This window comes from Aristolochia californica, unplaced genomic scaffold, assembly GCF_029961685.1.
Source record: "Aristolochia californica isolate CCGP_79_NKW_82.1479 unplaced genomic scaffold, dmAriCali1.0.hap1 SCAF_1, whole genome shotgun sequence".
Classification (NCBI taxonomy): domain Eukaryota; kingdom Viridiplantae; phylum Streptophyta; class Magnoliopsida; order Piperales; family Aristolochiaceae; genus Aristolochia; species Aristolochia californica.
In genome coordinates this window covers 31,807,184-31,821,680 of record NW_027181770.1, presented here as the reverse complement: position 1 = coordinate 31,821,680, position 14,497 = coordinate 31,807,184, and the positions used below count along the sequence as shown (strand labels likewise).

At 35.5% G+C, this 14,497-nt stretch overlaps 1 pseudogene; it reads right to left on the bottom strand.

Moving 5' to 3' along the window:
- Window positions 1-11,300: 11,300 nt before the first annotated feature.
- Window positions 11,301-12,276, bottom strand: LOC137947102 (pyrophosphate-energized vacuolar membrane proton pump 1-like; annotated as a pseudogene).
- Window positions 12,277-14,497: the final 2,221 nt, after the last annotated feature.

Sequence of the window (14,497 nt, the reverse complement as noted above, 5' to 3'; positions counted from 1 at the left end):
TAAAGAAAATTTATTCACACATCACAAATGAACACAAAAGTTTTTTTATCCAAGTTTGGAAAATTCCACTAGTTCAACCCTAGTTGCTTGGAATTTAATAAGAATGAGATTTCTTCTACACATGTTTTCAAAATGGATATGCATGCTTCAAATCTGTTAACGATGCAAATGACCTATGGATCCAAACCTTTTCAAGAGAATGACAAACGCTCATTAAATTCTCAAGTGAAAGTGCGCTGGCATATTTACCCGAGTCAAACAAGCCATTTTTTTGCCCATTTACAAAAAGCTGAGCTAATAATCATAGATGACTGTAAAGTAATTGATCATGTGTAACGGGCTATATTTTTCTAAGAAATAATTTATGGATGCAGAGTCAACACTCAGTTAAAAATCCCCCGTCTCCCCCTTTTTCTGACGATTGTCAAACCTAAAATATAAAAACTAAAAATAGTTTACAATCCCTAAAAATTAGAGGAACTCTTTGGAATTATCTCTCTCTACATTTGTGCATTGTGCATTTCCATTTTAGATATATAATTTTTTCTTAAATCAAAACTTTGAGTTTTCTCTCTCCCTTTATCGTAAACAAAAAAGGCAAATAGGTCACCATAAAAAGAAAATTTTAGAGTTAATGTGTGGGAAAAATTTAAAACAACAACAAATGTAAGTAAAGAAAATTTATTCACACCCCACAAATGAAGACAAAAATTTTGTTGTCCAAGTTTGGGAAATTCCTCTAGTTCAATCCTAAAAGCTTTGTTTTATAAGAAAGAGATTTCTTCTCCACATGTTTTAAAAATGGAAATGCATGCTTGAAACATATTAAAGAAGCAAATGACCTATGGATCCAAACTTTTTAAAGAGAATAACAAACGCTCATTAAATTCTCAAGTGAACGTGTAGTGGGATATTTGCTCGAGTCAAACAAGCCATTATTTTGCCCATTTACAAAAAGTTGACCTACCAATCATAGATGATTGTAAACTGATTTATCATGTCTAACGGGTTATATTTTTTTTACAAATGACTAATGGATTGGGAGACAACACTCAGTTAAAAATTCCTGCCACCCCCTTTTCCTGACGATTGCTAAACTTCCCTAAAAATTGCAGACACTATTTGAAATTATCTCTCTCTACATTTGTGCATTATGCATTTCCATTTTAGATGTGTACTTTTTTCTTAAATCAAAACTTACAATTTTCGCTCTCCCTTCATCTCGTGAACAAAAAAGGCAAATAGATCACAACAAAATAAAAAAATTCGAGTTTATGTATTGAAAAAATTTAAAACAACAAAAACTGTAAGTAAATAAAATTTATTCACACACCACAAATGAACACAAAATTTTTCTTATCCAATTTTGGGAAATTCCTCTAGTTCAACCCGAATAGGTTCGAATTTTATAAAAAAGAGATTTCTTCTACACATGTTTTAAAAATGGATATGCATGCTTCAAACGTGTTATATATGCAAATGACCTATGGATCCAAACCTTTTAAAGAGAATAACAAACGCTCATTAAATTCTCAAGTGAACGTGAGTGGGATATTTACCCAAGTCAAACAAGTCATTATTTTTCCCATTTGCATAAAACTGACCTAACAATCATAGATGATTGTAAAGTAATTTATCATGTGCAACGGGTTATATTTTTGTAAGAAATTACTAAAGGATTGGGAGACAACACTCAGTTAAAAATCCCCCGCCTCCCCGTTTTCCCGACGATTGCAAAACCTAATATATAAAAACTAAAAAGAGTTTACAATCCCTAAAAATTATAGACACTCTTTGGGATTATCTCTTTCTACATTTGTGCATTGTGAATTTCCATTTTAGATGTATAATTTTTTCTTCAATCAAAACTTTGAGTTTTCTTTTTCCCTTTATCGTAAACAAAAAAGGCAAATAGGTCACCACAAAATGAAAATTTTAGAGTTAATATATGGGAAATTTTTAAAACAACAACAAATGTAAGTAAAGAAAATTTATTCACACACCACAAATGAACACAAAAGTTTTGTTATCCAAGTTTGGGAAATTCCACTAGTTTAATCCTAATAGCTTGGTTCTATAAGAAAGAGATTTCTTCTATACATGTTTTAAAAATGGATATTCATGCTTGAAACATATTAATGATGTAAATGACCTATGGACCCAAATCTTTTAAAGATAATAACAAACATTCATTAAATTCTCAAGTAAACGTGTGGTGGGATGTTTGCTCGAGTCAAACAAGCCAATATTTTGCCCATTTACAACAAGCTGACCTTACAATCATAGATGATAGTAAAGTGATTTATCATGCGTAACTAGCTATATTTTTTTAATAAATGACTTTTGAATTGGGAGTCAACACTCGTTAAAAATCCTCTGCCTTCGCCTTTTCCCGATGATTGCAAAACCTAATATATAAAAACTAAAAGGAGTTTACATTCCCTAAAAATTACAGACACTCTTTCGAATTATCTCTCTCTACATTTGTACATTGTGCATTTCCATTTTTTATGTATACTTTTTTCTTAAATCAAAACTTTGATTTTTCTCTCTCCCTTTATCTTGTAAACAAAAAAGGCAAATAGATCACAACAAAATGAAAATTTTAGAGTTTATGTATTGAAAATTTTTAAAACAACAACAAATGTAAGAAAATAAAATTTATTCACACACCACATATGAACAAAAAAATTTGTTATTGTTACAATATGGTGCCCACCATGGTGCTCGAGCAGGTGGGACCCACCATGAGGACATAGGTCATCAAGAAGGATCCTAGAGGACTTGGGACACCAAGAAGAGTCTTCTCCCAAAGCCAGCACGAGTTAAGGAATCAAGAAGCACAAGCTGAATTGATTTAGAAGACTTGAAGATCAAGTGGGACCCACAAAGATCTCACGAGCTGGCATTATTATCAAGGTGCACTGAAGGATCATGAGGGGCCCACAAGGATAAGGCCACGGGCTGGCTTATACCTTATAATCTCATGGGTAATAATGGACTCCTAGTTCTTCTCCAATTAGTTTTCTAGGAGTTCTTGTTTGAATAGACTTACTTATATTGAAGAGTTACAGTTGCAATGCAATTAGGATTGAATGACAAGTTGTATAAGGACTCTACCTCCTCCTCTACTATAAATAGAGGATTTTTAATTTAGAATTAATCAAGTCACACATTCATTCTCGAGATGGTTCTCTTTCTCCCTCTCCTTACTTGACGCAGCTCAATCTTTTCTTTTAATTTTTTTTTCTTCTCTACCGAGAGCTTTCCTCCCCTTTTCTCATTTTCTTACTTCTTTATCTTGTTCATGATCATGGAAAAGGGATCCTAAATTCAACATGGTATCAGAGCAACATATTTAGGATCCCTTGAAAAATGAATGCTCTAGAGAAATGATGATCAACAACACTCAAGAGAAGGCTCTTGTATGAAGGAAGAACACTAGCCAAGAGATAAGTGTCCAAAAATATTTGTTTTTACGCTAATGGTTCTAGTTTTTAGATGATGATTCAAGGATGAATAAGTGATTACTTTCATGTTTTTATGTTATGAATATGCATGCCCCTCTATCTAGAAGAGCTATCCAAACAGTTTTATCGATTTGGAAATTCTGTTTGCCAAGACTAGTTCATACTCAGACTATTGAATTTTTTTCATGGTATAAGATTTCCTTGATACTAGAAGATTGCTATTGAGCCTCTTATGAGTGGATATCTGGAAAAAAATTATTTAGCATTGATGCTATATTTACATATACCGAGTTGATTGAAGAAGTGCTACTTGCTGATATTATTTGAAGTTTTTTCAAGAAGAAGAGCCTATCATGGCTGATGAGAATATGAATATCAAAGGTGAGATACTGAAAATCACCACCATACCCTTACATGGGGTATCAAATTTTATGAGTTGGTCCACCTCGGTTAGGAGGTTTCTCATAACCAAAGACCTACTTGGTCACCTCACTACCCGAGGACCACCTATTGATGAAGATGATATTTTTTATATGAAACGGCTGAAGAATGATACTTTGGTAATTGGTTGGCTGATAAATATCATGGAATCACATGTCTCTAGCAATGTTATTCATCTTGACAATGCTAAACATATTTGGGAGACATGTACTAAACTATATTCAAGCCCTGATACACTGAATAGACCCATAGTGCTGGTCTAACAGATGATATTAAATGCACTCATAGTAAATTTCAGGGCCACACTATAGACCAGCGCCGTTATAGGCCATGCACTTACTGTGGTAGATGTGGCCACTATAAATAAATATGCTATAAGGCTAATGACAAGTCAGAATCAACAAAAGCTAATCAAGCCCTCATTAGTGATGCGCAAGCCGACCATCCCCCAACACCAGTTGGACAAAAAATTATTACTGATAATGAGTATGAATTATTTTAGAAAATAAAGACCATGCTATGGTCTTCTCCTAGCCCCTTTGCCTCTACTGTTGCCACTACTACTTCAAGTATGCTATCTGGCTCCTCTTCATCCTTATCTCCTAGTCTTTCAAACAAGTTTGTTACCATAGCTGACGATTCTCAAACCAAAGTCCAAGGAAAAGGTTCCACTTCTGTCACCCCATCACTTCTGCTCAATGATATTCTTTTTGTTTCTTCCTTTCCTTTAAACTTGCTCTCTGTAGTCAGCTTACAAAATATTTTAATTGCTCGGTTACCTTCTCACCTACTTCATGTGTTTTTCAGAATCTTATAACCAAGCAAGTGATTGGTGGAGGCCATGAACAAGGGGGGTTCTACTACTTTGATGTGCCAAAGGTCAATATGGTGTCTACTACTGAGAATGAGACACGAGTATGGCACAATCGGTTGGGACATCCTTCCATACAATCTCTTTATCATATGTTTCCATCTCTTAAGATAAGGTCAGAATTTAGTTGTGAGGTATGTCAGTTAAGAAAACATCAAAGGAGTACATACTCTCCTCATCATGAAGTCAAAAGTAACATTCCTTTTTCATTGATTCATACTGATGTTTGGAAGCCTTTGAGTGTCTTTAATATTTCTCAAGCCAAATATTTTATCACTTTTATTGATGATTTCACTCATACAACTTTGTTGTTTATTTTTAAGGAGCGTTCTGAGATACCATCTATTTTTAAATATTTTTATACGATGGTACACACTCAATTTGGTTAGAAGATAAAAATCCTCCGGTCTAATAATGCCAAAGAGTATATTTTAAAAGACCTTAACTCCTTTGTCAAGAGAATGACATTATCCATCAGACATCATGTGCCTACACTCCTCAACAAAACAATGTAGCCGAATGGTCGTCATATTCTTGAGGTAGCTCGAGGTCTATTATATGCCATGAAAGTTCCATATTTTTATTGGCCCCTTGCTGTCCTTACAATGTGTTTTCTTATAAATCATCTACCGTCTACTGTTCTTGGGAATAAATCCCCCTACTCTAAACTTTTACCACATGATGATCCATTTGCATTACCATTGAAAGTCTTCGATTGTCAATGTTTTGTTCAAAATACTTTACCTAGACACAGCAAACTTGACCATAAATCTATAAAGTGTATCTTTTTGGGATACTCTCGAGCACAACAGGGTTATGTTTTTTATAGTCCCTCTTTGCAATATTTATTTGTGTCCAGGGATGTAACATTCTCTGAAGACTCCTCAAATTATTCTGATAGCGCTCCACTTGGTATGTCATCAGTACCAAGTTCTCCTCGACCGGTTGTGCCTTATGATATAGAGATTTTTCAGCCCCCAGATACAGTGGCTGATACCACACCTGCCGAGTTGTCGGATCCACCAAAGGTAAGTCCTTCATCACCAGTCATTTTTGGTCTTGAATTTGATACTCGTCCTATTGCTATAAGAAAAGAACCTTGTTCATGCACTCAACCTTCTACTTCTCATCTTATCTCCAATTTTGTGTCTCATCATCGCCTCTCACCTCTATGTTGTCAATTTCTTTCTTTTATTTCATCCATATATGTTCCACAGTCATATCAGAAGGCTCTACAACATCCATGGTGGAAGGTAGCAATGGACGAAGAGATGAAGGCCCTTAATGATAATCACACATGGTCTCTGGTTCCACTACCTATAGATAAAAATCCCATTGGTTGTAAGTAGATTTATACAGTAAAACATTATCCAGATGGGACCATTGCATGGCTGAAGGCTTGACTGGTTGCAAAAGGTTACACTCAATGCTATGGTATTGATTATGATGAGACATTCTCTCTAGTGGCAAAAATGACCGTGGTACATATATTATTATCCTTGGCAACTAATTATTCTTGGCCCATATATCAACTGGATGTTAAAAACTCATTTCTCAAAGTGATATCAAAGAAGTGATTTATATGCAACAACCACCTGGATATGTGGTTGAGGGGGAGTCCGTATGTCGACTTAAAAAATCTCTATATGGGCTAAAGCAATCCCCACTGGCATGGTTTGAGAAATTTAGTCAACCATCATACGGGCAGGTTTTTACAGATGCTCTGCAGACCACTCAGTCTTTATTGAGAACACAGCAAGAGGTAAGGTGATTCTAGTTATTTATGTTGATGATATTATTTTAACTGGGAATGATTCTGAGGGCATTCAAAAAATAAAAGAAAGAATATGTGCTGAATTCAAGACGAAGGATCTTGGATTTCTTAAATACTTTTTGGGGATTGAGGTCTTACAATCCAGACATGGGATTATTCTATCCCAAAGAAAATATGAACTTGATCTAAAAGAAGAAACATGTATGATGGGATGCAAACCAGTAGACACTCCTATGGATGCAAATACAAAATTATGTGGAGGCATTGGAGAAGATGTTGATATTGGCAAATATCAAAGGTTACTGGGATGACTTATTTACCTGTGTAACGAGGCCAGACATTTCATATGCAGTAAGTGTGGTAAGTCAGTACATGCACAAGCCACAACTTAGTCATTGGAAAGCACTTGAGAGGATACTACGTTATCTGAAAGGTGCTCCTGGAAGGGGGCTCCTCTATAAAAAAAATGCTCACTTCAACATTGAGGGATTCGTGGATGTAGACTGGGCTGGATCCCCAGATGATAGAAAATTTTCTTTTGGTTTTTGCACGATGGTTGGAGGAAATCTCGTGACATGCAAAAGTAAAAAACAAAATGTAGTAGCACGGTCAAGTGCAGAAGTAGAATACAGAGCCATGGCACACACTGTAAGTAACCTTTTATGGATAAGGTCCCTTCTCACTGAATTGGGATTTTATAAAGAAGCTCCAATGGACCTATACTATGATAACCAAGCAGCAATACATATTGCATCGAATCCAGTCTTCCATGAGAGGACAAAGCACATTGAGGTCGATAGCCACTTTATACGAGAAAAATTCCAAGCTGGTCTCTTATCCCTAAAGCACATCTCATCACAAAATGAAGTTGCAGACATCCTTACCTAACCAGTCACTCACAAGATTATGTCTACCATATGCAACAAGTTGGTTGTTTATGACGTCTTCTCACCCTCAGCTTGAGGGGGAGTGTTACAATGTGGGGCCCACCATGGTGCTCCAACTAGTGGGACCCACCATGAAGACGTAGGTCATCAAGAAGAATCCTAGAGGACTTGGGACACCAAGAAGAATCCTCTCCCAAAGCAAGCACGCGTTAAGGAATCAAGAAGCACGAGCTGAATTGATTTAGAAGACTTGAAGATCAAGTGGGACCCACAAAGATCTCACGAGTTGGCACTCTTATCAAGGTACGCTGGAGGATCATGAGGGACCCACAAGGATAAGGCCACGAGCTGGCTTATACCATATACTCTCATGGGTAAAAAAGGACTCCTAGTTTTACTCCAATTAGTCTTCTAGGAGTTCTAGTTTGAATAGACTTACTTATATTGAAGAGTTAGAGTTGGAATGTAATTAGGATTGAATGACAAGTTGCATAAGGACTCTACCTCCTCCTCTACTATAAATAGAGGAGTTGTAATTCGAAATTAATCTAGTCACACATTCAATCCTGAGTTGGTACTCTCTCTCCCTCCTTACTTGACATAGCTCACCCTTTTCTTTTTTATTTTTTCTCTTCTCTACCGAAAGCTTTCCTCCCCTTTTTTCATTTTTCTTTCTTCTCCCCTTTTTTCATTTTTCTTTCTTCTTTCTCTTGTTCATGATCATGGAAAATGGATTCTAAATTCAACAGTTATCCAAGTTTGGGAAATTCCACTAGTTCAACCCTAATAGCTTGGAATTTTATAAGAAAGATATTTCTTCTACACATGTTTTAAAAATGGATATGCATGCTTGAAACATGTTAAAGATGCAAATGACCTATGCATCCAAATCTTTTAAAGAGAATAACAAACGCTCATTAAATACCCAAGTGAACGTGCAGTGGGATATTTACCCGAGTCAAACAAGCCATTATTTTTCCCATTTACAAAAAGGTGACCTAACAATCATAGATGATTGTAAATTGATTTATCATGCGTAACAGGCTATATTTTTTTTAATAAATGACTTATGGATTGGGAGTCAACACTCAGTTAAAAATTCCCTGCCTCCCCCTTTTCCCGACGATTGCCACACCTAATATATAACAACTAAAAATAGTTTACAATCCCTAAAAATTACAGACACTCTTTGGAATTATCTCTCTTTACATTTGGGCATTGTGTATTTCCATTTTAGATGTATACTTTATTCTTAAATAAAAACTTTGAGTTTTCGCTCTCCCTGCATCCCGCAAAAAAAAAGGTAAATAGATCACAACAAAATAAAAATTTAAGAGTTTACGTATTTAAAATATTTAAAACAACAAAAAATGTAAGTCAAGAAAATTTATTCACACACAAAAATTGAACATAAATGCTTTGTTATCCAAGTTTGGGAAATTCCACTAGTTCAACCCTAATAGCATGAAATTTTATAAGAAAGAGATTTCTTCTACACATGTTTTAAAAATCAATATGCATGTTTTAACGTGTTAAAGACGCAAATAACCTATGGATCCAAACCTTTTAAAGAGAATAAAAAACACTCATTAAATTCTAAAGTGAACATGCGGTGGGATATTTACATGAATCAAACAAGCCATTATTTTGCCCATTTACAAAAAGCTGACCTAACAATCATAAATGATTGTAAAATGATTTATCATGCGTAACAGGCTATATTTTTGTAAAAAATGACTTATGGATGGGGAGTCAACACTCAGTTAAAAATCCCCCACCTCCCCCATTTCCCGATGATTGCAAAAACTAATATATAAAAACTAAAAAGAGTTTACAATCGCTAAAAATTATAGACACTCTATGGAATTATCTCACTCTACATTTGTGCATTGTGCACTTCCATTTTAGATGTATAGTTTTTTCTTAAAGTAAAACTTTTAGTTTTCGCTCTCACTTCATCCCGTAAACAAAAAAGGCAAATAGATCACAACAATATGAAAATTTTAAAGTTTATGTATGGAAAAAAGTTAAAAAAACAACAAATGTAAGTAAATAAAATTTATTCACACTTCACAGATGAACACAAAAGTTTTGTTATCCAAGTTTGGGAAATTCCAATAGTTCAACCCTAATAGCTAGATATTTTATAAGAAAGAGATTTCTTCTACACATGTTTTAAAAATGGATATGCATGCTTGAAACGTGTTAAAAATGCAAATGACCTATGGATCCTAAACTTTTAAAGAGAATAACAAACGCTCATTAAATTCTCAAGTGAACGTGCGGTGGGATATTTACCCGAGTTAAACTAGACATTATTTTGACCATTTAAGAAAAGCTCACTAACAATCATACATGATTGTAAACTAAATTATCATGCGTAACGGATTATATTTTTGAAAGAAATGACTTAATGGATTTGGAGCCAACACCCAGTTAAAAATCCCCCACCTTCCCCTTTTCTTGACGATTGCAAAACCTAACATATAAAAACTAAAATGAGTTTACAATCGCTAAAAATTACAGACACTCTAAGGAATTATCTCTCTCTACATTTATGCATTGTGCATTTCCATTTTAGATGTATACTTTTTTCTTAAATCAAAACTTTTATTTTTCGCTCTCACTTCATCCCGTAAACAAAAATGGCAAATATATCACAACAAAATGAAAATTTTAGAGTTTATGTACAAAAAACATTAAAAAAACAACATATGTAAGTAAAGAAAATTTATTCACACACCACAAATGAACACAAAAGTTTTCTTATCCAAGTTTGGGAAATTCGACTAGTTCAACCCTAATAGCTTGGAATTTAACACATGTTTTAAGAAATTTCTTCTATATATGTTTTAAAAAGGGATATGCATCCTTGAAACATGTTAAAGATGCAAATCACCTATGGATCCAAACCTTTTAAAGAGAATAAAAAACACTCATTAAATTCTCAAGTGAACGTGCGGTGGGATATTTACCCGAGTCAAACAAGCCATTATTTTGCCCATTTACAAAAATCTAAGCTAACAAACATTGATGATTGTAAAGTGATTTAACATGCATAATGGGCTATATATTTTTGTAAGAAATGACTTAAGGATTGGGAGTCAACGCTCAGTTAAAATTCCCCTGCCTCCACCTTTTCCCAATGATTGCAAACCCTAATATATAAAAACTAAAAAGAGTTTACAATCCCTAAAAATTACATATAGTCTTTGGAATTATCTCTCTCTACATTTGTGCAATGTACATTTAAATTTTAGATGTATACTTTTATTTTAAATCAAATCTTGGAACTTTCGCTCTCCCTTCATCTTGTAAACAAAAAAGACAAATAGATAGAACAAAATAAAATTTTTAGAGTTAACGTATGGAAAAAATTTAAAACAACAAAAAGTGTAAGTAAATAAAATTGATTCACACACCACAAATTTTTACGGTCCCGGATCTGACACAAGAATTCGTTGGGAGGATCTTGGGTCTGCCACGGGTTACAGGTCTGCCATGCATTACTGTAGGGATAGTAGGAAGACTTGGGGAAGACAAAGAATGGAGGATGAGAGAATACGTGGGTTTTTGAAGAAAAACCTAACCTCGAGATCAAGAAGGTGATCTCAAGCCTCTTTACAGTAGATTTAACCTAATTCTCAATGCTTGTCTTTTCTCATTACTCTTACCCCTTAAATAGGGTTCACCCAGTTAGGGTTTAAGATAAAATATTACAAAAATACCCCTATAAATAAAATATTCCAAAAATACCCCTGTGGCCTAAAACTGAAATAAATAAAATAAATTATAGAAAAATAATTAAAATAATAATGTTATTATGTGCATAACATTACACCCCCTCAAGCTCAAAACTAGGGCCTGTATGTCGACGTCTCCACCTGGTCCCCATTTGCATCCGCGAGTGCTATGTCTACCCTCCAGACGCCCAAAACAAGAGCATTCCCTCTAGAAACGTTTTTAATTTATTTATTTTTATAGTCGAATATAGGAATGCATGCCGAATATCGCTACATCTCCCCAAGTAGCATCTCTATTTGCCTTCAGTCCCGGATGGCACTACCTACACTCTGCCCGCATTGTACCCACAATCAACCCAATGAAGACTTTAGGTGTCAAAACATCTATTGTTGAAATTGCAGCCCGGCTCACAAAACCCCCCAAAAAGACCTAAAGACACCAGGGTGGCTGAACCAATCGCAAAGCCCTTTCCAATAGCAGCAGTAGTGTTTCCAGCAGTAACAAGGGCATCGGGTCTCTCACGTATCCTGTGGCTCATGCCCGCCATCTCAGCAATACCTCCGGCATTGTCACTCATGGGTCCATATGCATCAATTGCCAACCTAGTGGCGATGGTGCCCAGCATCCCAAGAGCAGCCACTGCAAACCATACATAGAAGCAAGACTAAAACAGAAAAAAATGTTGACTGCAATAGCAAAAATGGGAATAATGATAGACTTATATCCCAAAGCCTGCCCAAAGATCACATTTGTGGCAGCTCCTGTCCTGCAGGAATCAACAACATCTTGCACAGGGCTGTAAGCATTACTAGTATAGTATTTAGTTACAAGCCCAATGACAAGTGCAGCCCACAGACCAACAACAACACAGAAGAACAGCTCCCAGTTCTTCACAACCTTCTGGGCTCCAAAATTATAGATTGTAAAGGACTATGGCAAGCCAATCCAGCTAACAATAGCAATACCAACAGACATCAGAGCAGCGGAAATGATGAGCTGCTTTTTCAAAGAAGGTTCAATACCATTTTCAGATAAGAAGACTGTTGAGTTATTGAAATGCTCCTTTACGTACTTAACTGTTTTATACATTCCCCATGGGATGATGTAGAGCCACACTGAATTTTCTCAAGGAACAATTGGCACTCCATCATGTTCATAATAAAAACCAGCATTGCAATATCTTACGGCCTGATATGTCGATCCAGAATCATCAATAGAAGTTGAAGCATACTGATTGATACCGACAAAATCAGTGAACCCTTAACTAATCTGATTGCTCCTTTTGTGAATCGTGGGACCCTCTCTCCTACAATTAGTTCCCTCCACTCAACCGTTGATATTTTCTCCACCAATATGCTACTTGGAGCCCGCATAATCTTGCATGAAGTAATTATACCCAACTCAGAAAACACTTCAATCAGCTTCTCATCAGCTATAGCCTCTAAGACCAATTCCAGAAAACCCAACAGAATGTCTATTAACACACACCCTCTATGATAATTAAGCCCTTTCTCAAACAAAAAAGGACCAACATCGTTGATCCCACTATCAATGGCATTCAGCTCCCTCCAACTCATGCCAGAAATTCCAACAGAATTTCCAGCCGGCAACTGACTCATGGAAAGCAATGGAAAATGAGAGGTAAAAGAGGATTCCAATTTCTGTGTTCTCACTTGTAGTGCATAATGACAACCTTTTGTGCAAACAAAACTAATAACATAATTACACAACCAACCAAGCATCTTTACTACACCAAAAAATTTTGTATCTCCATTTCAAACCTTGATGGCTCCCTCCCCATATGCTGCACTCCCATTGAAATGAAACTTATCCACTAACAGTGCCCGAGCAGCAAATAAAGCTGGAATGCCTCTTTCAAGTGCAATTTGAACTTGAATTTCATGTTCATCCTTGGGAACAAAAGACATAGTAATAACATCTCTATCAAAGAGATAACCTCCAAAGTTGGCAACCCCACAGCCAACGTCCAATACAACACGACTTCATTTCCCCCATGCAATGTTAGGAAGTGTCTCTTGAACGAAATCAACATAATGCAGAGCACCATGCTTAAACTGTGTTCCACCTCTAGGGAACGTAAGGTACTCGGCAGTAACTTTCACCCAATACTGGTGTCCTTTTACCACTGCAAGCTTGGTATGCAGAACATTGTGGTACCAAATCTTGATCCTGCTGTCAGGCCAAGAGATGGGCCGCTTGTATCCTTCAGGAAGAGGGACAAGACAAGGAGGTCCTTCCTCTGGGCAGTTGTAAACTCTTATTAGTTTTTATATATTACGTTTTGCAAGTGTCGAGAAAAGGAGGAAGCGGGGGATTTTTAACTGAGTGTTGAGCCCCAATCTATAAGTCATTTCATACAAAAATATAACCCTTTATGCATGATAAATCACGTTACAATCATCTATGATAGTTTGGTCAGCTTTTTGTAAATGGGAAAAATAATGGCTTGTTTGACTGGAGTAAATATCTCACCGCACATTCACTTGAGAATTTAATGAGTGTTTTCTATTCTCCTTAAAAGGTTTGGATCCATAGGTCATTTGCATCTTTAAAAAATTCCAAGCTATTAGGGTTGAACTAGTGGAATTTCCCAAACTTGGATAACAAAACTTTTGTGTTCATTTGAGTTGTGTCAAAAAAATTTCTTTACTTAAAATTGTTATTGTTTTAAATTTCTTCCAAACATAAACTCTAAAATTTTCATTTTGTTGTAAACTATACACCTTTTTTGTTTACTGGATGAAGGGAGAGCGAAAACTCAAAATTCTGATTTATGAAAAAAGTATCATCTAAAATCGAACTGCACAGTGCACAAACGTAGAGAGAGATAATTCCACAGAGTGTCTGTAGTTTTTAGGGATTGTAAACTCTTTTTAGTTTTTATATATTAGGTTTTGCAATTGTTGGGAAAAGGGGGAGGCAACGGGATTTTTAACTGAGTGTTGACTCCCAATCCATAAGTCATTTCTTAAAAAAATATAGCCCATCATGCATGATACATCACTTTAAAATCATCTATGATTGTAGGTCAGTTTTTTTGTAAATGCAAAAAATAATGGCATGTTTGACTCGGGTAAATATCTCACAGCACATTCACTTGAGAATTTAATCAACATTTGTTATTCTCATTAAAATGTTTGGATCTATTGGTCATTTGCATTTTTAACATGTTTCAAGCATGCATATCCATTTTTAAAACATGTGTAGAAGAAATCTCTTTCTTATAAAATTCCTTTAAAATGAAAACACACAATGCACAAATGTAGAAAGAGATATTTCCAAAGAGTGT